Below are 25,703 nucleotides of genomic sequence, written 5' to 3'. Positions count from 1 at the left end.
GACGGGCGGGCAGGTGAGCCTGGGACTCTGGAACTTAACTCTGCCCTGTACACCCGCCACTGTTGCTTCTGGAACTTGGGTGGGGTGGGGGTGGGCTGGAGTGCCGGCTCTTCCCGGGGCTCCTGGGGACAGATCCCGCTCTCCTGGGAGCCCGGCCACTTTAGCTGTCCAGGCCAAGGGCAGCTGGGCCCACAGACCAGCCACACCCCTCCCACGGCCCCGCCAGGACTTTGTGGATGGAACACGGCCCCTCCCCAGCAGCACACAGCCCTGTCCACACATCTGGGTCTGAGGGCCTTCTGGTGCCGTGGGAGGCCCAGGCCCCAGCCTGCCTCCTGCCCCTGCCTCCCCATCTCCCACCGTGGTGAGCACAGGCAGAGGAGGCTGTAGAAAGCACGTCTGGTTTTAAGCAGTTCCGGGAACGGTGAAGGAGACGTGCCCGCAGCTGCAGGTGTGTGCGTGTATGTGCGCTTGCACGTGTGCGTGAGCCAGTCACCAGACGGGGGATTGAACTCAAGGCTGTAACTCAAACACTTGAGCCACAGCTCCGCTTCTGGCTTTATGGGTGGTTAACTAGAGATACAAATCTCATGGACTTTTCTGCCCAGGCTGGCTTTGAACTGTGATCCTTATATCTCAGCCTCCAGAGTAGCTAAGATTACGTATGTATGTTGGTTAGTTTGGTATGGTTTGGTGTGGTGCCAGTTCTGTGCCTTGAACTCAGGGCCTGGGCACTGTCCCTGGGCTTCTTTGCTCAAAGCTAGCACTCTACCGCTTAAGCCACAGCGCCACTTCTTTTACTGTTTTATGTGGTGCTGAGGAATCGAGCCCAGGGCTTTGTGCATGCTAGGCAAGCACTCTACCACTAAACCATATTCCCAGCCCTGTATGACTTTTTTTGTTTGTAAGTGTGTAGAATCGGGGCTTAGACTCAGGGCCTGGGTGCTGTCCCTTAGCTTTCTTGTCCAAGGCTGATACTCTACCACTTGAGCCCCAGCTCTACTCACAGACTGTCTGCCCAGGCTGGCTTTGAACCATGATCCTCAAACCTCAGCCTCCTGAGTAGCTGGATTCCAGGCGTGAGCCCCCCGCACCTGGTTGAACTGAGTCGTACCACCACCTCCAGCAGGATCTGTGAGGCTGCAGAAAACGAAAGCAAATAAGTAAATGAATAAATAAAAAAAGAGTGGATGGAGGAATAGAGGGGAAGATGGAGCTGTGGAGCCCCGATTGCTAGCAGATGGTGCGGGTATTAGGAAAATGAAAATACACGCAGTAAATTTGCTATTCGCCAGTGTTAATTTCTCCTCACAAGGTACAGCCTTCCCTCTGGCCCGGGCCATACCATCTGTGTGTTCATAAAATACATTACAGCAGGATCGAGCGGGCGGCCGCCGCTCCGGGGGCCAGGGCCGGGGGACGCACCTGCCAGATCCCGGGGGTGAGCGGAGCCGAGTGTGAGGGCAGGCTGCTGAGTGTCTCCTAGGGAGTCTGCTTTGCGTGGCTGGGGAGATCTAAGTCCGCAGAGGCCCCTCCAGACCTCCCTCGCCTCTCCCCTAGATCTTTGCAGGCCGGGGCCCTGCCGACCTCGACCCTGACCGTGATCTGCTGGTAGCGCACCCCTTCTCTGGCCCTTTGCTCATTCCCATCCAGACAGCCCCTTGTGAACCTGCATCCTCTCCCCAGTCGCCTCCCCCCACCTGGCTGCCAGGCTGCTAATTGCCAGCGTGAGGATGGCTTCAAGATGGCCGGGGGGGGGCACCTCTGGTCAGTTGCCGCTGCATCTGTCATTTGGCTGACATGCATCCCCGCCAACTCTCTGGAGTGCTGGCCGCAAAAGAGCAGGCTACACCTGGGGGGATCAGCGCTGCCCGGCCGTGGGGAGGACACAAAGAGCCACGCTGTGTCCCGCAGACACCGGTCAGCGTGGTGCCTAGTGGAGGCTGCCCCTCGTTCCCAGGACCGCTGCGCTGCCCCCTTGGGGTGGGCCTGCCCATCGCTCATGGCGAGACCCCAGGACCGGCTCCTGGCGGGTGAGGGCGGCGGCTCCTGTGTCCCTCAGGCCCCCACCCCACCCGCTTAGAGAAGGCCCCCAGATTCGAGGGGCGCCCTCGGCTGGTTTTCGTGTCCGGCCTCTGCCCAGGGCTGGCTCTGCAGGAGCTCCTTGGGCAGGAGCGCAGGCGGGCATGCCCGGCCCGCTTGGCTGTGCAGGAGCTGTGTGTCCGGGGCGGTCACGGACCCGTCAGGTGGGCTGGCAGGCCGGCTGGCGTAGACATGCATCGGGTGCAGTACCTGCATTCTGAAAGCTTCTGCTGGTATTAGAATCAGAGGAAGCCTGGTGCCGAGGGAGGTCCGGGAGGCCCCCCTCTCTCTAGAACCCTTCACCCCCTATTCAGCCAGCCCTGGGGCCCCAGATGGCACTGGGGTGTCTGTAAGTTTCACCCTCCCTTTTAAAGCTGGGAGAAAGGAGGACTTGTGAGCCGCAGTCTCTGTGGAAATCAGTCCAGAGACCTCCAGCGGGCGGGCTGGAGTCACACAGCATGTCCAGCCAGAGCGGGGACAACTGTGGGTCACTGTGGTGCTTGAACACACCTGTCCTCACCCAGTGCCCGACAGGACTGCTCCCTCTGGGCAGCGGGCCGGGCTCCGCACGGACTCAGAGGCTGACCCACTGCGTGGGCAGCAGCATCATGAGCCTCAACTTACACCGCGTAAATGGCAGGGTGCTAGTGCCCCGGCCGGTACCCGCCATCTCAGCCAACCTCGGGCTCGGCCGCCAGCCTCTCAGGCCTGGAGGACCCCTCTCCCCTGAGCTGCCCGGGCAGAGCGGCCCTGGGCAGGGGCTGCCTGTGGCCTGGCCAGTTAGGTTGCAGTTGACTCCTCTAGGAGAGAACGCAGCAGGCCCGGCTCTGCGGTGCCCATCCACTCAGCTGCCTCGACTTCCCTCCTGGGGGCCTGACACCCGTCATGGAGGGCAGCCTGAAGGCCCGGGTGAGGGGGGTGGGCTTTTGCTGCTGCCCCCCTGACCCCGTCCCTCCCCGGCCCCGCTGGCTCCCCCCAGGCTCTGCCCTGTGTGCCAGCACAGCCTGTGTGAATGTCTAATCTCCAATTTTATTCGCTGGGCTCCAACGCATTTGCATAATCCACATGGTCACCCTGGTTTTAATTGCCTACAACTCTGCAGAAAGATCATGTGGTTAAGTGGTAAATCATAATTAGATAAATAATTGGTTTGGCCACAGCAAGCTGCTTTTGTTACACCTGCCATCTGCTGGGCCCGGTTTTTCTTCTGGCCAGAACAATGCCGCTCTGATGACAGAGAGAGCGCGTCTCCCTCGTGGGGGCCGCAGGGGCTGAGTGGAGGGCCTCGGAAGCAGAGCCTGGAAAATTGCCCGGTTGCTGGGGTCTCTCTCCGAGCAGACGCGCCCTGCACCCGCCATTCATCACCCAGCGTGGTTAATGCATCGGCAGGGCAAATCTGACTCTGCAGGAAAGGGAGGGGGTGCCGGCAGAGGGAAGAGGGGGCTGCAGGGCAGGGGCTGGCGGGGTTGGGCGAGGTGGTGGGCCAGACAGGAGGCAGCACCGGAGAGGCTGGGCCTGCTCCTGAGAGCTGGCAGGGGGCGGTGGGCAGAGGTTGGAACCGCAGACCTCCCTGCCTACCATGGTCAGCTGGAGGCCCATCTGTGAGCCCCGATCTCCAGGGGAATTGTGGGCACTGGGCTGGCCAGGCCTGCCCGTGCCGGCTCTCACCCTGGGCTCAGGCCCTGGCCCCCGAGCCTGCTCCCAGCCCTCCTTGGCTCCCGGGTTCAGCCCACAGGGGCTCGGGCCCAGTGCCCGGGCTCCTTGAGATCCGAGGACAGGAAGGCAGGAAGGACGTGCACAGCGCTTTGGGGTGCTGGACACATGCGCGGGTGCTGGCCCTGCCTGGTCTGGCCACTGGTGCTCACTGCGAGTGCAAATGGCAGGGAAGGCAGGTGTGCCGGGCCAGCTCTTCACTCCTGAGGACCTCTGGCCGCAGCAGCCCCCTCCCCGCACCCCCCCCCCCGCCCCGTGGACCCCACTCCAAGGGCAGTGCCAGGAAGTGTCCTCTCTGTGAGAGGGGGGAGGGTAGCCCCACAACGCCTGGCTGAGAGCCCCCAGAGCCTCCCACTCCACGTCACTACCCTTCTCCACAGAAACACCGGTTCTGTGAGGAAACTTCTAGAACATGTTCACTGTGGCTAGGCCTTGGGAATGTTAGGAAATCTTTTTGTCAGTTGTGGGGCTTGAACTCTGAGCCTGGGAGCTGTCCCTGCGCTCTTCAGCTCAAGGCTAGCGCTCTACCGCTTTCTAGTGGTTTATTGGAGATAAGAGTCTCATGGACCTTCCTGCCCCGGCTGGCTTTGAACTGCGATCCCCCGATCTCAGCCTCCTGAGTAGTTGGGATTACAGGCGTGAGCCACCGGCGCCCGGCTTGTTAGGAAATTTCGGTTCTGTCCTCCATCGCCCATCCATCCTTCCATCTGTGCTCCTCTTTCCTTTGCCCCTTCCATCCGTCATTTCTTGGTATTTGTCCATTATCTGCCTTTCCTTCCACGTATCCACCCAACCTTCTGCCTGTCCATCTACCACTTTTCTACCCTTCAGATGTAAATTTACATTTGTATTTTCAGCTGTCCGCCCTCTGTCCATCCACCTACTTACCCATCCATCCATCCATCCACCTGCCTGTCCATCACGTATGTATCCAGCCCTTCACCCACCTGTCCATCTGTCCATCCGTCCGTCCATCACTTATCCACCTGCCCATCCATCCACCTGCTTACCCAGCTGTCCATCTCACCCGCCCATTGCCCATCACAGTTCCATCCGGCCTCCAGGATGGGCGCACAGCTCCTGCACTCGGTCCAGCGGCGAGGTCTCTGCTCGGTGGGCCTTGGCTGCCGTCAGGTGAGGTTTGACACGCTCCCAGGGGGCGTCCTGGCCTCTCTGTGGTCTTGGCCTTTGCTTTCCACGAGCCTTCCTGAGGGACTCGCGGTAGCCGTGCTCTGGGGCCCCTAGTTTCAGACACGGTGTCTCGTTTTCTGTACCCACATGAGCCTCTTGGGCCAAACGCCCCACTCACAGCACGCAGAATTTGGTTATTTTTATAATCTAATGCCGTGCGGTCCAAAATGGTACACCTAGCTGTGTGGAATTTAATTTAAAAATGTTTTTAAGTTAATTAAAATTAAGTAAGATGAAAAAAAAGTCACTCTGGCCACGTTTCAAGTGTATAGTTAGTGGCCGCGTGGGGCTGTGGTAACTTTTGTCTTTTTTAGGACAAGGTCTCTGCGTAGCTCAGGCTGGCCTCGACCTCTGGCCTCCTGTCTCAGCCTCCTGAGCGCTAGGATTGCAGTCATGTAGCATTGTACTGGCCCTGTAGTCACTTTTCTATCAAACAGTGCTATTCTCAGTTTACTCAGGTGGGTTCTGAAATAACACAAAGGTGGGCCAGCCCTTACTGGTCTGAGGATAGATCATTTCTAGATTCTTCTGGTAAGGAGAGGGGGCCAACGTGGGCTTCACACTTAGAGTATCATCTTTGTGATTGGTTCAGTTACTTAATATCTCTGGCTTATAGGGGTGAGGCTAGGGACATGGGGACCTGGGGGCCCCCATAGATTTGTAGTGTCCTCAGGTTTGGGGGCTGATTGGTAAAGCCACACACCTGGAGGTGGCAGGTGGTGAGAACTGCCATCCAGTGCGTCTCCTTTCTTTCCCCAGCTGGCCGGGCCGCTTCCTCTTTGGAGGAAGGCACGCCGGTATGATAGGGGGCCGTGGGGTCCCCCATGGCTGTCTTCCGCCTCTTGTCCCCCATGGGTAGATGCCCCTGAGGGCCTCTTCACCAGGCCTGCAGGTCCTGCCTGCAGTTCCAGCTTGCCTGGCGTCTGTCCTGTGTCCTGCTTCCCAACCACCTACATTAAAAGCCAACTTTGATCTTTCAGGAATGGCCAGTGTGATTTACAGCTTAAGGAAGCGGGCTCCACATTGCTGAGCAGGGACAGCTAATCCGCCGGGCGTGGGCGCCAGACTCCTCAGCAGTCCCAGCAAAGGGGGGGGTGGACGGCTGGATGGACGGCCATCAGCCACCGTGGCCGCCTCTGCCAGAGCAGGGACCTGCGGCCCATGACCTGCCCACGGCTGCCCGCTGTGTCCCCCGTGGGGCAGGCAGCGGGGAGGCCCTGGTCACCTGGGCATCCACAGCTCTCTGGGCGCAGACCCCCTCCCCTCCTTCCTGCTCCCCCTTAATTATTTTCCTAGAGTGTTGTAAATTAAATCCAGCATCCACGGGAGATGCCGTGGGGAAGGCCTGTGTGCATCTCTGGGCACCGATAGAAGTTGTTAAATGAATAATGCTGACGTCCACCGGGGCCCAATTCTCTCTGAATACTGTCCCCCTCCAGCTGCCCCATCTTCCCGGAGAGATCAGGAAAATAGTAAACACGTCTCATGTTGAGTCCCTGTTCCCCCCCCCCCCAGCCCCCAGTGCTGCCTAAGTCCTTCAGGGAGAGAGGCAGGGAGGAAGACATAGTCGGAGATTAATTTTCAAGAGTCAGATAATGGCGGGTGTTGTTGATGTCACTGGATGTCCTGAAAGGTGTGGGGGGATCCAGGGCACCCCCTTGGGGGTTGGGAGTGCCGTTGAGAATGTGTTTCTGCCAGGAGGTCCTTGCTAGGGAAGCTCAGGGGGTCCTGGCCACCGAGGGGTGATGTGTGTCCCCCCCAACCCCTGTCTGCTTCCATCTGTGTGACCCCCCCCCCCGCCCCGCTCGTCCCCCAGGGATGGGGTTGGCACTCCCGCAGTGGCAGGGCTCTGTGTGACAGCCTTCCAGACAGTCCCCAAGGCGAGGCCGGGTTTCCATCGTCCTCCTGCAGCCTGGCCTCCGTCCGGGCGGCATTTCTTAGGGCAGCCCACCACAGGTGGGAGCAGGGCGCTCGGATAGCCAGAGCCGGGCGGGACTGCCTCAAGGTCACAGAGCAATTTGCTGCCTGGCCAGGAATAGAACTCCTGAGCCAGGCTGTGCCAAGCCTGAGCTCAAATTGCTGGACAGGCAGGTCTGTGCCGAGGAGGAGGAAGGGAGGAGGGAGGAAGAGGGGGCTGTGGAGGGGCTGGGCTGTTGTCTGCCTGAGAAGCAGCCAGGCCCGGGGCCTGCGTGGGTCCCGGGGAGTGGGGTGTCTTAGCGTGGCTCTGGGCCCACCTGGGTCTGTAGGGAAGGCTGTGTGTCTACTGGCTGCTTGTCTGGTCACCTGGGTGAGGGAGGGGGTTCCTGGGAGCCTCAGTTCCCAGGCGCTGGGAACGGCCCCGGAGGCCCTGTGAGGCCCAGAGGGGCCTGGTCTGAGGCGGCTTCCTCCTCCTTCCCTCCGCTGGGTCGGTTTGGGGGGAAGGAGGAACACGGGCAGGGCAGCCGTTGCTGGTGGATGTTTGTGTCCTCCTGGGGGGGCTCAGATCGGTTTGCTGGCTGCTTCCGGGGGGGGGGGGTTGTGGGGTGGCCAGGAGTGTGAAGGCCGTTTCCTCTCTGCGGCGGCTGCTCCTGGGTACGAACAAGGCAGGAAGTGCGATGCTGAGGGCGGGGCTTCCACGCTGTCCTAGAGGCCTCCCTGGAGGAGGCCGAGTTGCCAAGAAGCCTGGGCTGTGGGAATAACACGCAGGACTCGGGCGCCTGGCAGGGGTGGGGCTGGGGGGGCCAGGTCCTCCAGCCGGAGAGACTGAAAATTCCCAGGGATGTCTGTGTTACAAGTAGGACCCTTCAGGCAGGCAGGGGCTCCCACTCCCCAGGGGAGACCTAGAGGAGTTGTGGAGGAGGGGGAGGAGGAGAGGGGGAGGGGGAGGACTATGAGGATAATGGGTTTGAGGCCCAGTGGCCAAGGAAGAGCAGCGGTGACAAGGGTCCCTCGGGGTGTCACTGCCAGGGACCGCCTCTAGCCAGGCTGGCCGCAGAGTGACCTTTGGTGGGAGGGAGGGATTCCCCTTCTTGGGGAAACAAGACAGTTGGAGCAGATGGGAAACTGAGGCACAGATGCTTGGTGGGCCATCAAGGGCCTGGGGCGGTTGCTGCAGTTCCTACGTGGAGATGACTCCAGCCCCGGCCTTTTCCCTTCTGAGTTAAAAAGATGGAAACATGAGGCCAGAGCAAATTGGCGAGGCCCGGGCCTTGGCCTGTCTCCGAGGCCGCTGAGAGGCCCATGTCGCAGTGACAGTTTGGATTTAATGACAGGCAAGGGATAAATAAGATGTATAGGGAAGGACTGGAGGGGCGCAGGTGGGGAGGAGACAGTGGTTCGAGTCCCCACCCCACTGTTCCCGGGCAGGGATGCTGCCCCTGCCCGCTGTGGGACCAACCGGAAGCTGGGGGTGGATGAGGAAGACCACGGGGCATGCGATGCCCAAGCCAAGGAGGCAGAGCTGGAGCCAGGGTTACAGGAACGTGGCACAGGGGTGGGGGTAGGGAATCTAAGGGCTGGGTGTATACAGGCACGGCTGTTATCTGGGGACCTGTGGGGGCATGTAGATTTCTGGGGGGCAATCTCTGGTCGTGAGCAGGCTCCCTGTCCCACACAGGTCTGGCCCCGGGCTGGCTGAGACACCAGGGCAGAAGGAAAGCCCCTCACCTGTGGGCACAGCTGGCTGTCTTTGCAAAGCTGTCCCGTGCCAGGCATGGTCATGCATGCCTGTAATCCCTGCACTTGGAAAGTGGAGGGGGAAAGAGGATCTCAAGCTTACTGCCAGTCTTGACTATATAGTGAAGATCCTGTTCTCCACCCCACCCCCTAAAAAAAGGAAGGAGGAAGAGGAGGGGGAAAGAAAGAAAATTAGGCCACTCCTAAGCTGTAGAAGGGATTCACAGATTCCAGGGTCTCAGGGTGTCCTAACCCAGGAGGTAGCAGCGTGCTGATGAGGTGGTCAGTAAGCTCCTGGCCTCAGGCCAGGGGGTCCGTCTCATCCAGGACCCTCCCAGTCCCCGCCTGTGTAGGCCCGCAGCTGAGCATCAAGGTGGCAGGAGCCGTGCCAGGGCCCCGCTCAAGCTCTCAGAGCTGGGGCAGCCAGGCCAGCCCCATGGAGCGCCGGGGGCAGGGATGAGGGGGGCTGATGTCTCCCCCGGGCCCCTGTGGGGGTGCTGCTGAGAACTCCCACACCCGCTGTGCGTGGCTGTGGGCGTCTGTCAGTCCTCTCTGATCAACGTGCCTGTGCCATGGTTAGGACACATTCCTTTCGTGGCTCAGTAATCTCCCGTCACCCGGGCAGCACGCTCGGCGGCCTGTGGTCCATCCATGCATGGGTGGGGTGGGTGGAGGACTTGTAATGAATCGAGGAGGGTGGGGGCTGGGGGCTACCGGGGTTTTAGGAATGGATCTGCCCCAGTCTCTTGCTCCCTGTGTGGGGTGATCAGCCCGCTGCCAGGGCCTGAAGCCTCTGCAGCAGGGCTGTCCCGGGCCATGGGCCTGACTCCTGGAGCTGGGGAAAAGAAGGAAGTCTATGCCCTGGCCTGAGTGACCAGCTCCTCTGTCCTCTGGCCTGGCGCTGAACAGCGCCTTCCCATGAGACTGTGGTTTTATGTGCCGCCTGCCTTCATCTCTTCCTGGTGCCCAACCCAGGCGATTCCGTGTCCCAGGCCTGTCCTGCTTTAAATCCTGCCAGGCCAACAGGGGCAGGGCGGTCCTCTGGAGCACAGAGAGGGACGGATCTGCCCAGGACCACACTGGCAAAGCTGGCAACACCCCGGGGGTGGGTGTGGGGACAACTCTGGGAGCCATGTTTTAAAATTTGCCTTTTAGGACAGGTGTGGTAGTGTGCACCTGTAATCTCAGACACTCTGGAGGTGTGGGTAGGAGGCTCTGAGTTGGAGGTAGGAAAAAACTAGAGACCCTATCTGAGAAATAACTACAGCCAAAAGGGCTGAGGCTCGAGTGGCAGAGCAATGCCTACCAAATACAAGGCCCTGAGTTCAAGCCCCATTACCACCAACAGAAATGAACAAAATTCACCTTTTAGGAGGAGATGTAAGTCATCTGGGCACCTGCGTAGCATGTGCTGGGCCCGGGATTCTATCCCCAGCCTTGCCAACAACGTAAGGAATGAATTGTGCCGTTAGGATGAATGCTGGGAGCGTCCAGGGACCACTCAGGGCGGGGCCTGCCCGAGGGGCCCGAGGTGGCAGGAGATGGACGACCCTCCTGGCCCCCGCATGGTGGCGTGGGAGGAGGCGCTGCCGGGAGCGGACGGCCCCTGGGGTTTCTAGGCACCTCCTGTGTTAGAACTAAAACTGAAGTACTGTCCGTTGGGAGCGGACAGACAAGCAGAGCTGCGGAGAGCGGTGCTGTGTGTCACTGGCATGGCTGGAGTGCCCAGTGTCTTTGGCGTCCCCCTGCACGCAGGCCTGCCGGGAGGCGGGACTCGGTGAGGGTTCCGATGTGCTGCCCTTTCATAAACGCCTGCTAAAATAAGGCTCCCGCTTCGCATCACGAGTGTGGCCCGTGGGGAGAGTTGGCCAGGCTCCTCTCCGCTATGAAGAGTGGAGGTGGGCATGCGGGGAAACGCACACCTGGCACCCCACAGCTCTGCGCAGGACGCGGGGCCTGGGGAGGGCGGGGCGCTTGGTGAGCTGGGACCAGCCAGGTGCCCGCACAGCCACTCCTGAGGCCCTGACCCGCAGCCAGCCCTCAGCCCCCTCCCCACCCGGAGCCCCTAAATCCCGGGGCGACCCCCCCCCAGTAGAGCAGCCACTGTGGACAAGCAGAGCGGGCTGGTCCTGCCGGCCAGGGCTTTGCTCGGGAGCCTGGGGGTTTGAACTTGACCCGGGGCATGGCTGTCTAGGCCGGTGGGGATTGGCCTGCCTCCCAGAGGTCCTGACTGGAGGCCGAGGGTGGAGTCACCAGTGACAGAAAAGCCCAGAACAACAAACCCCCTAGAGGGTCCAAATCCCCCCTCCCCATTCCGTCCACCCTTCCCCCTTGGCCTGGCCTCGCTGTATAAACTTTAAAGGTTTTAAATGCAAATATTTCTCTTTTATAGATGGCAGCTGTCTCCAGAGAGCCAGGTTCCTCGCTGCCCAACTTTATTGTCCAATTAGCTTCCCATATCTGGGCACTGGAGAGCTGGGGGGGGGCGGGGGAGGGGGCTCAGCTGGTCTGGAGCTGGAGGCTGTGTCTGGACGCTGGATGGCTGGGGCGGGGTGGGGAGGCTGGGTCTCGGGTGGGGGCCACAGTTCAGATGTCCGGGCTGCCTCGAGAGGCAGGAGTATTCTTCTCCTATTTAGAGACATAAAAGCCGGCAGCCAGGCGCACACAGGCTCCCTTCTTCTCCCCCGGCGGCCCCCTCCCCAGCCGGCGCGCGGCGGCCCCATTCACCATTCACCGGGCTCTGTGGCGCTCACAAAGCAAGGCAATTAGAATTGAAAATCTATGCAAAACAGCTGTTAACTGATTGTAAAGGAGTGCAGCTGTGTGCGGGGCGGCGGGAGCAGGGCGCTCCGAGGCCAGGAAGTGAGGTTAAGAGGAAAACTCCTGACACAGCCAAGGGGCTCTGCCGATGCTGTGCTCGGGTGCCCTTGAGCCCAAGGCTGGCATCCCATCCGAGATGAATGAGGTGGCCCAGAGACCCCGCCCCCCCACGAGGGGTGGCCTGTGTCTGCCTCCCCTGCGCCCTTCTTCCCCATGCTGGACCCTGGCAGCCAGCCTGGGCTAAGGCTCCGGCGGGGCCTGCCTGGGGGTAGGAGATGGGCACCGAGGACAAGGACCTCTTGTCCTTCTTGGGCACCCTGACCTAGCTAGGAAGAGAAGCCTGAAACCCCCCCAGCCACCGGGGGTCCCAGGGGAGCCTGCGCCGTCAGTGGGGGGCGGGCAGCACCCCAGAGGGGAACGGATTCCAGAGGCCAGAAGGGAAGGCCTTCCTGGACAAGATAAGCTTTAAGCCGGGCTTTGAAGAGGGAGGATTTCTGGGCCAGTGATAGAGCCGGGAAGGGAGAGACACAAGGGCAGCTTCTGGGAGACAGCTGCCCGGCAGCGCGCTGGCCAGGAGCTGAGCATGGACGAGGTGGCCGTGCATCACCGCCCTCTCCCCGTCCTCAATCCAGATGGTTTTTCAGGTGCTGGCCAGCCCCCCACAGACGCCGGCGGGCCTCCTCCCGGCATGCTTGTCTTTCTTAGCAGTGAGCAGGGGGTTGGCTAGGCAGGTGGTGTCCAAGAAACACTGCCAGGTGTAGCAGGCGAGAGGTCTGGAGCAGGCTTGTATTCGAATTTCTGAGCCCGAGGCGAGTTAATTAACCTTGTCAGGTCTCCCGACGCGTTGGGTAATGGAGGTCACTGGCCGCCGGGGCGCTGAGTGACGGGAGCTGAGCAGCCCCGCATGTGTTAGGTGCCGGGTAAGTGGCAGGGTGATCTTTCCCTCTCGCCTGCTCGCAAGTCCCGGTCTCTGTTCTTCCTCGGCCTACCTCAGACACTGGGGTGCCAGGTGTGGAGAGGAGGGCAGGGGCGGCCGCGCGTGCGGGGAGCAGCTGGCGGGGTGGAGCCGCACCTGCCGGGTTCCTTCAGGCCTCCAGCTGATTGGCCGTGCCTGGGCGGCTGCATTCCCGCCAAGGCCACCAGCCAGGGTGACCTGTGGGGGTCGCAGGCGGGGCCTGTGTCTCTGGGCACCTCCCCCGGCTGGGGGGGGATGGAGGCTGTAGACTACATCGGCCACCCCGATTTCCTGCCACTGCCTCCCAGGGCCCCGCCTGCCACACCTCTAACTGCCTCCCGTGCCCCCCCCCTTTCCCAGCAGCTCCTTGGGGGCAGGGTTGGTTTTTTTTCCCCCCCTGGGTGGAGATTCACAGCCCCAGGGTGTCTGGTGGGTGCATGGCTGCCCGCCAGCTTTCTTTCCTCTGGACTGCACCCTACTGGTTCTGAGTCTGAGGGTTTCCTAGGTCCCTGACTTTGGCGGGGAAGAGGGGGACTGGAGTTGCTGGGATCTACCTGTCTTTGAGCAGGCTGCCTTCCTGGCCTCCTGCTAACTAGCCTGGCTGGAGCCCGGGGGTGCAGGGAGTTCAAGAAGAGGCAGCAAGGGCTCAGGGAGGAGCAATGGTTCAGTGCCCCTCCCAGGCCTGGCCTCACCCCTTCCTGGCCAGGCTTCTAGGCAAGTGGGACTGGAGGAAGAGGTGGGGGGGGCGCAGTTGTTGTGGAGGGGGAGGAGGAGGGAAAAGGAGGAGCAGGCAGAGAGAGGGAGGAGGGAAGGGGGGAGGCCAGCCTTGCCTCCAGTGCTGGGGGGGTGCGAGTCTGCCAGCCAGCCCCTGGCCAGGGGTGCGGGCACCCCAGAGGCCTGGCTCCGGGTTACTCACTTCCTAGGGTGGACGGCTCCTCGCGCCCTGCTGTCCCCTGCTGGCCTCTGGTGGCCACGGTGTGGAGTCGGCCTGCTGCTGCCCCCCTGCGGCCACCGAGCACCGCCAGCTGCCCGTTCCCGGGCCGGGCCAGGCACGGCACTCAGGTGCGCGCTGCCCGCGCCTGACCTTGAGCCTGGCCTCTGGTCTGCATCGCCCTCGAATGAAAACAGCCCCGGTTGACCCTATGGGGCCGCAGTGCCAGGGGTCACCCCAACGGCCGGGGCCTCCCAGGGTCATACACCCTGAGAACAGCCAGGGCCCCCCCACGGTCACCCACCCTAACAGCAGCCAGGGCCCCCCAGGGTCACCCCCCCAAGGCACCCCCAGGGTCACCCACGGTTCCAACGGCCGGGGTGCGAGCCTGTGCCAAGAAGTGGGAAATGGCAGCGGCCCGAAGTGGGGGACGGGAGCCGGGGCCCAATGGGGGGGGGCCGGTCGGATTAGGGGCCCGCGGGGGGATGGGCGGGTCGAAGCCGGGGACGGGGGGGGGGGTCGGGGCCCGCGGGGGGAGTCGGGTCGGGGCGCCCGGGGGTCGGGTCGGGGCCCGTGGGGGGGTCGGAGCCAGGACCCGCGGGGGGGGTTCGGGACCCGCGGGGGGGGGTCGGGGCGCGCAGGGGGGGTCGGGTCGGGGCCGCGGGGGAGTCTGGGCCCGCGGGGGGGGGTCGGGTCGGGGCACGCAGGGGGGGTCGGGTCGGGGCCCGCGGGGGGGTCTGGGCCCGCGGGGGGGGGGGTCGGGGTCTGGGCCCGTGGGGGCGTCGGAGCCGGGACCCGCGGGGGAGAGGTCGGGTCGGGGCCCGCGGGGGGGGGTCGGGGTCGGGGCCCGCGGGGGGGGGGTCGGGTCGGGGCCCGCGGGGGGGGTCGGGGTCGGGGCGCGCAGGGGGGGGTCGGGTCGGGGCCCGCGGGGGGTCGGGGCCCGCGGGGGGGGGTCGGGGCGCGCAGGGGGGGTCGGGTCGGGGCGCGCAGGGGGGGGTCGGGTCGGGGCCCGCGGGGGGGGGGGGCTCGGGTCCCGCCGCCAGGTGGGGAGGGGCCGCTCCACCCGTTTTCGGTTCTGAATCTCCCGGCGGGGCCAGCGCTTCGCTCCCCGGGGCCCCCACGCCCGGCCCACCGGGAACAGATGGACTGGGGGGTATGGGGGGGTTCCCGCCGCGGTCCGGCGGGCGCGGGGAGGGCGGCGGGGCGGGCTGCACCGGGGCAGAAAGTTGGAAGCCGCGACGCCGGCGCGGCTCCCGGGGGTTTCGGTGCCCCGGGGCTCGGCGGGGGAGGCGGCCCCCGCCGGCCGGGCCTGCCCTTTGACCCCACGCTTCCGGGAATCCCGGGGGTGGGCTCTGGGCGGGGCGGGGCCCCGGGGGCGCCCAGCCCGGGTCCGCGCCGCCTGCGGGCGCCCGGGAATTGGAGGACGCGCCCTGAGTCATCGGCCGGGGCCGGGGTGAGCCGGGTGCGGGCCCGGGGCGGGGGCGTGGCGGCCCGGAGCTTCTCCCGGGTCCCCCGGTGCTGGGGGGGGCGGCCCCGCGGGCGGGCGGGCGGGTCTGTCGTGGGCTCGCGCCGCCCCCGGCCTCGGGGTCTCGCGGGCTCGGGCGCCCCCGCGCGCGGGCGGGGCGGTGTCTGCGCCGCGGCGCCCGTCGGTGCGTGCGCCCGCCGGTGTTTGCGGCTGAAACCCGACACCTCCCGCGGGCGGAGGTCAGGGGGCCGGGCGCCAGCCCGCGGCCGGAGTGGGCGGCGTAGCGCCGGGGTGTGTCCTCGCGGCGGCGACAGCAGCAGGTGTTTCTTGGCCGGGGCCCCGGAAGCTCCACCTCCCCGGCGGGCCCGAGCCGCCGCCGCGCAGCCCCGGCTGAGACAGGCAGTTTAGACAAACACCGGGCGACGGCGGCTCCGGCATGCGGCGGGCGCGGCGGAGCGGCGGGGCCCCGGCATGAAAGGTGAGCGCGCCGCGGGGCCTCCTCGCGCCCCGGCCCTCCCCGCGCCCCGGCCCTCCCCGCGCGCGGGCCCCGCGGGGGCGGCCGCCGACGGCTCCCGCACAACTTCCCCCGGAGCGCGCGGCGACGCGAGCGGCGGGGCTGGCGGGCGACCGGGCCGCCCTCCCCCGCCCGGGGAGCCGCGGGGCGCCCGGCAAACTTTGCGGCGGGGGGGGGAGGTCCCGCCGCTGGGGTCCGCTCTCCGCCCCCCCTCCCCCGGCGAGGGGGGCCGCGGGATCCCGGGGCGCCCCCCTCCCCCGGCGCCTCCGGCCCCCCGCGCCCGGCGTCCCTCGGGAAGGGCGCGCCCGGGCCCGCCGCCTCCCCGCCCCTGGAAGATGGCTGCCCGGCTGGAGGTGGAGGCGAGGGCACATCCGCCGCCCCCCGCCCGCGCGGCCTTCCCCTCCCGGCCCTTCCTGCTCCGCCTGGATGCGCCTCCCCGCCCCCCGCTCCCGGCCGCCGGCCGCGCTGCCGGCGCGGAGCGGCCGCCCGAGTGGAGCCGATTCAATTAGATCGCCGCGCCCGCGACACCTCGCCGCCCGCCGCCGCCGCCGCCGCCCGCCGGCTAATTAAGTCCCCGCGGGGGCGGGGCGGCGCCGCGACCCCCCCACCGCCGACCCGCGCGCCCTCCTTCCGGTCCTTGCGCCCCCCCCCGCGCCTCCCCCACCCCTCCCACCCCGGCCTTGAGCCTCACTCACCCTCCCCCCCACCCGGCCCTGCGCCCCCCTCTCCCGTCGGGCTCTGAGCGTCCCCCCCCTCCCCCGGCCCTGATTCCCCCCTTCACCTCCCTGCCGGGCCTTGCGCTCTGCCCCCCCCCGCCCTGGGCCCCCTCCCCCGTGCGCCCCCTCCCCCGTCCCCCCATCTGCGCCCCCCCCCCGCGGGCGGGAGCCACGCGGGACGGGCGGCAAGCACCTGCCGCCCGTGGGGTCTGGGGCTGCGCCCAGCCAGCCTTTTGTCTCAAAAGTGCGTGCGTTTCAAACCCGGGGCCCCGGCCGGGCTCCTGCGCCGCCCTGGGGCCACACATGTGGGGGTTGGACAACAAAGCGAGCCCACAGATAAAGGGGGGCGGAACAAAAGGCCCAGCGCCCTGGGAGGGAGCCTTCCAGCACCTCCGAGCGGGGGCTCCCGGCCCTGCGCCTCCCGGTGACCTAGGCGCAGAGCACTCAAGTGTGGCTCACCGTGTTTTCTCTGCCGCCTCCGCCCCCAGGCCGGGAACCGGAGGCGGCCGCGGCTGAGTCAGCCCGGCCACAGGTGAGGGGCCGCCTGTGTCACCTCGCCCCGCCCGGTGGGCTGGGGAGCCCGGGCTTGGGGTCTTGGCACCTCCTCACTTCTCAGGAGGTCACCCCCGACCTCCTCCGGAGGCGGGGTGTCCCTTGGCCCGCGGCCTGCCTGGCCTGGCCTGGTCCCTGGGCGGCAGCCAGGACAGGAGTGGGGCGGGGGAGCCGGGGCTGGAGCAGGCCCTGGTTTTGACACTTGGACTTTTTTTTTCCCCTGGAGTCTGGGGCAGCCTGGGGCGGCCGGGGCGGCCTTGGGAAGGAGGTGGGAGGCCTGTCCTGGCTTCAGGCGAAGTTCTGTCACCCGCGGCCAAGCTCTGAACCGCGGAAGGCCCCGGGCAGACCCAGCCTCCGCAGTGCAGGCCCTGACCTGTTGGGGGCGGCTTTTCGGATCCCAGCTTGTGTTGAGAGGGGTTTGTAGACCTCTCTTAACTTGGTGTGTTTCAACTGCTGACCACAGGCCTTTCCAAACCCACTTAAGCTACATACAGCCTCTGGGTGTGAGGGCCCAGCCTGGGGCGCTTCAGAAGTTCCCAGGTGGGGTTCATGGCCCTGGTGGGGTCGGACCAGGCTCACAGGCCGGGCACTTTGGCACAAGGGCTCCCACGAGGGATGGCCCCTTTCTTTGGAAGCCTCTGAGCTTTGGCACCGCTGCCTCCTCTGGCAGGCCCTTGGCGGTGAGCAGCTTCCCCGTCTCTGGAGGAAGTTCAGGGCCGCAGACCCTGAGGCCTCTGTGGTTTTGGAGCTGAAGCCTGGCCTTTGGCTGGGCTCCACATCTCTGGCCAGGGGGAGGAAAGCCAGGTTAGCACAGGCGTGGCGGACCGGGCTGCGCCTTCTGGAGACCCCCTCACCCCCCAGCTTGGCCTGACCCTCAGCCCCTGGCAGGGACCGGGCTGTGGAGGGCGGTGCCTGGTCTTGCTCTCCTGAAACAGGAGAGCGCAGGTGAGCCTGACCCGGCTGCCACTTTATTTTCCCCCTTACCCCCAGGAACCCGCAGGGGCTTGCGAAGTCAGCTCAGCTCGCAAGGCCGGTTTTTCCTGGCCCCATGGAAGCCGTGGAATTCCCAACCTGGGTTACTCAAAATCCAAAGCCTGCCAGGCTGGATGGGAGCCCTCTTGGGGTAGCATGTTAATTACCTGTGTTGTGGCAACAGCAGCGTCCTCCAAAACCACAGGGCTATGTGAGGCCTCCCCCTCCCTCCCTCCGCCTGCACGGGGAGAGCTGTGTTTAACCTGCAGAGATCCGTGTTTCAGGTGACATTTCAGCCTGACGCCTGTGCCTGTGCCGCAGCCCCGCCGTCTTGCTTTAATTTTCTTCCCCCATGGAGTCTCAGATCTCCACGGCCCAGCCAAGTGCGGCAGGGGCCTCGTGCTGCTGGCTTCACTTCCCCGCCCTGGCCTTCCTCCCTGGCCCGGGCCACAGCCTGGGAGGTGACGTTTCTGAGTGTTCCTGTCAATGAGAATTTATTGAGCGCCTCCTCTGAACCCAGCCGCGCGCGCACTGCTGGGAGGTGTACAGACAGATAAAACAGGAGTGCGTCCAAAAGCAGCCCTTTGCATGTCTGCCAAAATGCACGCTCAGGGGCCTTTTAATCTTGCTTCTGCAGCTCCTCTCCCCTCCAGCCTGCTCAGACGCACGCAGCTACGCTCTCCGTGCTCTGTTTAGCCAGGCCCTGTCCTCACGGGCTGCCCCTCGCCCATTGTGCCTGTTGTCCCCAGGGTGCCCCTCCTTGGGGGAAGTGAGAGCAGCAGCGGTTCTGGGAAGGAGGCCAGCCTGATGGAAGGGGTGTGTAGGCCAGGGGCCAGGGCTGAGGGTGGCCTCAGGGTCCGTCCCCAGCTGCCAGGGCCAGCAGGCTGAGGCTGAGGGCCTGCAGGCGTCCCGCGGGACCCAGAGCTTCTGGAGGGGGAGAGTCTTTTGTTTTCCTATTACAATAAAAGTGTACGGGGGTCACAGTTCCGGAAGTCAGGTGAGGAGCACATGTGTTTTGGGACAGTGTCACTCCTCCTCCCCTCATTGCTCTCTTCTGCTTTTGGGTGGTGGTGGTTTAGTTCTGTTTTTGTTTTGCCAGTTCTGAGGCTTGAACTCGGGACCTGAGCGCTGTCCCTGAGCTTTTTGCTCAAGGCTGGCGCTCTACCACTTGAGCCAAGTGCCCCTTCCAGCTTTTTCTGTGTATGTGGTGCTGAGGAATCGAACCCAGGGTTGATGCTTGCTAGGCGAGCGGTCTACCACGGAGCCTGTTTTTTAACTGGTGAGGCAGTGTGGGAGTGGGGACTTCCAGCCCAGGGCTGTTACTTGGCTGCCTGCTGGGGCAGAAACTGCAGATACACAGGCCTTGTCTCCCACCAGCAAAGTCTAGGCCCCTGGAGCAAGAGATCCTGGGACCTGGGCATCTGCCCTCCTCCCTCCCCCTCCCCCCCCCAGCCTGGTGGCAGTGGTGTGTGGCTAGAGGCTTCACTGGCCAGGAATCCATGGGGAAGATGGCCCGGGGGGAGGGGTTCCGTTTCTGCCCCCTCCCCCCCTCCTGGGGACTTCTGTCCTGGCCAGAGGAGAAGGGGGGAAGGCAGTGGGTATGGAACCCCACCCCACCCGGTCTCCTGCTGTCCGGACCGCCCAGGTGTGTTCCAGGCCCTTCTCATGCTCGGCTCCTGGCACAATTGCAGCTGGCTGAGCCTGTGGTTCTGTAGCCGGTGCCTCACAGACCGAGAGCTGGGCATCCGGGCCCTGTGGGGCTGGGAGGCATGCCCGCACTTGCACACGGCGGCTCCGTGGTCCTCTGCTCCTCTCCGCCCCACGTGCGGCCTCGGCACCCGCTGTCTGTTGTGAGGGTTTGGTTTGGTTTTGTGCTGGGGCTTGAACTCGCGGCCTGGACACTGCTCTGCTGTTCCTTATCCTTTTCGCTTAAGGCTCTCACCGCCACCTAAGCTGGATGCTCGGCACCACGGTCCCCGCCCAGGGCACAGCACCTGGCCCTGCCCTCTCCCTCCTGGTAGTGTTTGGCCTGGGGTTCCCCAGTGTGGAATCGGCCATGCTGCCTCTCCACCGACGGGCTGCCTGCCAGGTCCCCCCCGCCCCGCAGGGGTGCACACAGCCCAGGGCTCCTTTGAGGGCTGTGGATTTTATTTGGGGTCTGGGCCTGGGGATGAGTGTTAGCAGCCCGCCCCTCCCCCAGCCCTTCTTGGGCTGAAACGGTGGGTCTGTGGCCGTAGGCAGCAATAAAAGGTATCGACCGGTGAGCTTTTGGTTGGAGCCGTATTGATGTTGGACAGGTTAAGCCGTCCCAAAGGAAAACCCACGTGTCGGGCTGAGGAGGATGTTACCCGTAGTGCTGGGGGGTGGGGGAGGCTGGGCCTCCTCGGGCCTCTCCCCAGCCTGCGCTCTGCCAGTACTCAAGGGCTGGGTCCTGGGCACTGGGAGGGCACGCCCCGGGAGGGGCAGGAGTCTTCCCCAGCTGCCACCCACATAGGTCTAGAGATGGGGTCCGCCTCGCCTTCTGCCCAGAGGGGCCCCGCCTCCCTGGTCAGGACCTTCTTCCCACTGCACGGCTCTCCTTAGGAGGGAGGGGCTCGCTCCACCTAACAGTATCCCCAAAGAAGCAGCCTGTGGGACAGAGACCCAGTCACCAGGCCCCGGGTCCCCGTGGACACTGCCCCCTCTCTAGCTCAGGGCAGGATCCTGGCTGGCATGAGAGGAGGGCCCCTTGTGCATGTGCGAATACAAGACTTTGAATTCAGATCCTGGGCACTCCCTTAGCTTGATCACTTAAAGCTGGTGCTCTACCACTTGAGCCACAGCTCTACTTCTGGCCTTTTGCTTGTTAATTGGAGATGAAAGTCTCATGGATTTTCTTGCCCAGCTGCCTTCAAATCATGATCCTCAGGTCTTAGCCTCCTGAGGAGTTGGGATTCTCAGGGCAGGTAGGCCCCGCTCTCCAGCTCGGGTGTCACCGGCATGTATCTGTGAGGGGGTTTTTGTGACACTTGTGGGTGGTTCTCTTCCCGTTTTCCTGATGTTGCACAGTTAAAGTGCTCCTCTGGGTAGGTGCTTTGGAGAGGATGTCCCCCGCTGTGGTCTGGTTGGGGATGGTTATTTGTGCTCAGAATCTGTCCTGGGCCCCACTCAGCCGGAGGACCCTGAGCAGTAGGGACCTTGTATTGCACTCTGAAGCGTGGGGCAGGGGGGTGCTGAGCTAGAGTTTGCTGGGGAAATGGGAGGGGGGAGGGAGACCTGTGTGGTCCTCCTCAGCACCCTGACACCCAGGGCGGCCGCCCCCCCCCCCCCCCGTTGAGCACAGCCCTTCCTGCGCTGCCAGGAGCCTGGGTGTCAGGATGCTAATCCTGCTCCATAATCCACTCTGTTCCAGGGAGGGCTCTTAACACACAGCTGGAACCCCTAGGATCTTGCCCTCCTCTCAATCCCCAGGTGCCTGGTGGTAACGTTCTGGCCTACAGTTCGTGAAAACTGGAGAGTGTGGAAATCAAACACGAGACCTTGAGCTGGGTCTGTGTCCAGGGCAGCGCTGTCTGGGGCTCCCTGTGCCAGGGCCCGGCCGGGGTGTCCACCCCGCAGAGGGAGAAGCTGGCTTGTCCCACTCAACGCTGACTGGCTGGTGCCCTCTTCCTCTTAGGTTGACGAGCGCCTGTCCAGTGCCAGGGTTCTCCTGCTGGGGCCTGGGAGGTGGGCTGGGGTTCCTGGAAGTTCCTGCCACATGTACAGATCCTGCTCCCCCCCACCGCAGAATCCTCGACGCCCTGAAGCCGTTTTGCAAGTGTCTGTGCCCTGGGGCACCATGCAGATGTGTGGTCTCTGTCCAACCCCACGCTCAGACCCTGGGAGGGGAGGTTCTCTCCTGGGCCTGTGAGCTCCGGAAACTGGAACGTCCCCCCGTGTGTTTCAGAGAGAGGGCCTTGCTGCTACTTGGAGGCGCTGAGAGCCAGGACGCTTTTGTGGCTTGATGGCTGTTGTACAACTTGGGGCCAGTCCCGGCTTCCGCAGCCTGGCTCTGGTTGACGCAGACCCGCCTTGAGGCCAGCGTGTGGATGCCCTCCTGGCCTTCCTCCCACATCCACCTCTTGCTAGTTGAGCAAGGAGTTTAGCCTGCCCCCCCCCCCCCAGGGCGGGGACTGTGGGTGGTAAAGACCCCGAAGCTTCCTGGGGACAGGGACCAGCCAAGGTGCTGGCAGGATTGGTTGGTGGTTTTGTGGCTTCTGAAACTTTAGGAGAAATTGAAAATGGGTGTTGTGACTTGAAAACCCAGTTTTAAAACGCTGCCTGCAGACTTGCTTCTCGGGCCAGGCATCCACAGGTCTCCGTGCCAGCCGCCCACGGAGCCGGGCTTGGCCTTCAGCCAACTCTTCTCCGCCCCGTCATAAAACTGGAGAGCCAAGCCAGGCGCCGGAGGCTCACGCCTGTCATCCTAACTACTCAGGAGGCTGAGATCTGAGGATCTCAGTTCAAAGCCAGCCTAGGCAGGAAAGTCTGTGACGCTATTAAATAAACCACTAGAAAACCGGAAGCGGTGCTGTGGCTCAAATGGTAGAGCGCTTGCCTTGATCTGAAGAGCACAGGGACAGCGCCCAAGTCCAGAGTTCAAGCCCTACGACCGACCAAAAAAACACCCCCAAAACTCAGGCAGGTGCTGTGTGGAGGCCACATGGTCACACGAGACCCTGCCCAGACACCCACCCAGCACCTCACGCTGCCCCAGATCACCAGGTTCCCGGCTCAGCTGGGGCCACGGCCTCTCCAAGAGAGGGAAGGCCTGTCCGGACCTTGCCCCCAGCCCCTGATGCTCTGAAGAGACCCGCCCCTCCTGTCCTGCCTCTGCTCTCGAGCCTTGTGGTCTTGGTTGCTGCCCTGCTTCTCCAGTAGCTTCCTGGAGCTCCACCGGCGGAGACGTGTGGATGCGGCCTGAGCACTGAGACTTTTGGGTCCAGTCGTGGGGCCTGAACTCTGGGCCTGGGCGCTGTCCCTCAGCTCTTCAGCTCAAGGCTAGCGCTCTACCACTTGAGCCACAATACCACTTCCGGCTTTTTTTTTTCCTTTTTGCTTATGTGGTACTGAAGAATCAAACCCAGGGCCTCAGGCATGCAAGGCAAGCGCTCTACCACTGAGCCACCTTCCCAGCCCTGGGCACTGAGACTTAAGCAGTGTCCTTTGGTCTTCCTCTGGTCGGATGAGAGGGCCGGGCCCCGACCCTGGTAGCCTCTGGCCTCCATCCCATAGAAACTTGGAGGCTGGTGTCCGTCCCCCGGGGACATCTGCAGGAGGCCAGCAGCACCCACTGAAAGGCCCCTTTGTGCCTGGGCGAGGCCGGCAGGTGGCCTGGCTGGCATGCTGTCTCCAGCGGCCGCCCCTAAGGGACCCCTCCACCTCGCTCACTCGCGGCCCTCCGGCGGGCAGTGCCGGCTCTTGTTCGGGGCCCGCCCCGCTGGCCTCTGCCCCCTCCTGGCGGCTGCTGTCAGCCCAGATTCCCACTGCTGCTCAGCAGCGTTGCTGTGCCCTGCGCCCCCACTAGAGGGCCGGGCCGGGCCCCGATGGGGAGCCACACCCTCTTCAAGGCTCCCGTCCCTCCGCGCGGCCTCCCATGCCACCTTCTGTGTCCTGTTGCGCCTCCTCCAGGCATCCTGGAACCGGCAGCTCCGTCCCGGGGGACAGTGGGAGGTGACCACAGAGCAGGGGACAGCAAGGCCCCTGCCCAGCCTGGCTCCTTTTGATGTGGATCACTTAGGGGGTCTGCCATGGGGAACACGCAGGGGGGCCTGGCGGCGTGGGTCAGCCGAGTGCCGCTTCCTGTTGACCTTCCGCCAGGGCGGTGCGCCCCCCTTAGTCACAGCCCTGGACCCTTGCCGCCAGCCTTGACCTGGCGTCTTTCCTCTGGCTGTGGGGCGCTCCCTCTCCCCATCCCCGCAGCCCCCCCTCCCGCCTTGCACGGCAGACACTTAGAGTAATTGCGTCAAATGTTGCTGCCATCTGTTGCCTGACTTCTGTCCCTCACCTCTCCCCGCCAGCCTCTGGGGCTCCCTCCCCTGGCCTGGGTGCCTCCGTGGAGGGGCGTCAGCACACGGGCGTGGTGTGGCCCTGAAGGTGCCCCGCCATCATGGGGGGAGGGCAGCCCCACGGCTGGGTTCCTTACTGTGGGGAGGCGCTGTTTCCTGTTCTGCCCCGCCCCCACGGTTTCCAGCAGCGGCTGGAAGAGGAGAGCCGGGCTAACCGCCCGCTGCCCAGCCACCTGCTGCTGCCTGCTCTCTTCTGGTTCCGGGTCAGGAGCCCAGGGGCCCGAGCTTGCTGCCAGGGCCAACGGCTCGGCCTGCTGGTTCCCTGGGGAGTCCCGGGGGGCCGGGAGGCACGGGGGCTCCGCTCAGGGACCCGGCGTCAGGAGTCCTCCTTCTCCCCCCACCCCCGAAAAATCTGCTGTGTGGTTGAGCAGAGCGGGCCCGCGGCAAACATGATGATGAATTTGCTGTGGTGGCCTTGTGCTGCCACCACGTCCTGCAGCAGGGTGACCTCAGCCTCGTCAGTGGCAGAAAGCATCGCCCCTTGGGGCTTTAGGGCTGGAGGAGGGGGCCACACCGAGGCTGAGCAGGGAGCAGCCTTGACTTGTGTGTAAACACGCCCTTCTACGGTGATGAAAAATGATTGGGGAGGGGGGTTGATGGGAGAATCTGGGTCCTGGTTGTGGGGGGGGCTGAGAGCAGAGCCCTGGGACTGCGTGGGGTGTGATTCCCCCAGGGGGCTGCGGGGGAGGGGCAGGTTGGTGCTTGAACTGGGACCTAACAGAAAATTGATCTCTGCTATTAGCTTGTAATTACAGCGCAGGGAGGGAGCGGCCCGAGGCCTGGTGCATGAAAGGGAGCGGTAATTACGGGATGGCAGGGGGAGGCGGGGCCGGTTAATGCTGGTGGATGCGGCCCTGCTTCGTTGTGGAGGAGGGGAGAGGGAGGGGGAGCAGGTCAGGGCTGTTTCCCTGGCCAGGTCCCAGCTGTGCGGGGGTTCTTCTGGTTGGTTGGTTTTTCTTACCAGCATTGCGCCTCCTTGACTGGATCAGAAACCAGGGTTTGGGGAGGGGTGGGGGGGTTGCTGGAGGCTTTGCACTGGGGGCTGGCAGGAAGGCCCCACCCACCCGGAAGGTCGTGACGTGGCTGCGTGTGAAGTGGGCCCTGGGCCATTTTGTCCACAGGGCTTCTCTCTGGGCTTGGAAGCAGGAGGGGAGGGGAGGGGAGGGGAGGGATCCTGGTCCTTTGGTGTGAGGCGGTGGAGGAGGGCCAGCCCCCCCCCACGCTTGTTCTCTGCTGAACCCCAGCAGGGGCTGAGCTGTGCAGGGAGCCTCCAGCCCCCGGCCTCATCCATCACGGGCCTTCCTGCTGCTTTGCCTCTCCCGGGCTGTTAGGATAATGAATTCACAGAGCTGAGCGTGCACACTGGCCTCCGAAGTTAATAAATACCTCTCTAATGAGGGCCGGGCGCTGCTGCCCTGGCCTCCCAGGGTCTCCGTCCCCTCCCGCCCCGGCCAGCTGTGACAGCCTCTCCGGGCAGCACCTGACAGAGGATGTCTCCCTCCTGTCTTCTCTGGGGACTGCAGGCCACGGCCCTGATGGAGGGGGGCGAGGCCCTGTCCGCCCACCACAGGCCCGGGTGACAGTCCCCCCCCTCCCGTCCCGGGCTGTCCTGCCCCTGCCCGCCTGGCACATTGGAGGAGCCGTGCTAATTTTAGACTCTCCTAATGAAGTCGCTCGCTTGGCATTCTATTTTGGGTGTCCTGACATCAGCAGAGCGGCTTGCCAGGTCCTTGAGCACACCGACCCTGGCAGGGGTGCTGGCTCTGGGGCCCCAGGGCCATTGCTGCGGGTGGGGTCGGGGAGGGGCTGTGAGCCGCAGGAGGTCTGGAGCCCAGCCCAGTGCTGGCCGCTCACCCCCACTCCCCTTCCCAAACCTGGGTCATGCTCTCGGATCAGGAGGGGCAGAGGTAAGAAGGACAAGTCACTCCTAGGTCCTCTGTCAGCCGGGGCATCTCGAGCTGCTGGGGGTCGGGGGTCGTGGCCTCTGCTCCCTGGTCCTCAGGCTGGGACGCGCCCATGTCCCCCGTTGTAGCACTGCTGTGGCCCTGTGTG

The 25,703-nt window shown here is 64.3% G+C and overlaps 1 protein-coding gene across 4 annotated transcripts in view; it reads left to right on the top strand.

Annotated features, from left to right (window-relative positions):
- LOC138823523 (genetic suppressor element 1-like) overlaps positions 1 to 25,703 on the top strand; it is a 225,934-nt gene that overhangs the window by 176,603 nt on the left and 23,628 nt on the right. The gene's annotated exons all lie outside the window — the stretch shown is intronic.

The sequence above is a fragment of the Dipodomys merriami genome, unplaced genomic scaffold (assembly GCF_024711535.1).
Source record: "Dipodomys merriami isolate MVZ:Mamm:240054 unplaced genomic scaffold, mDipMer1.0.p SCAF_120, whole genome shotgun sequence".
In the NCBI taxonomy this organism is placed as follows: Eukaryota; Metazoa; Chordata; class Mammalia; order Rodentia; family Heteromyidae; genus Dipodomys; species Dipodomys merriami.
This window is presented reverse-complemented; position numbering and strand designations above follow the sequence as displayed.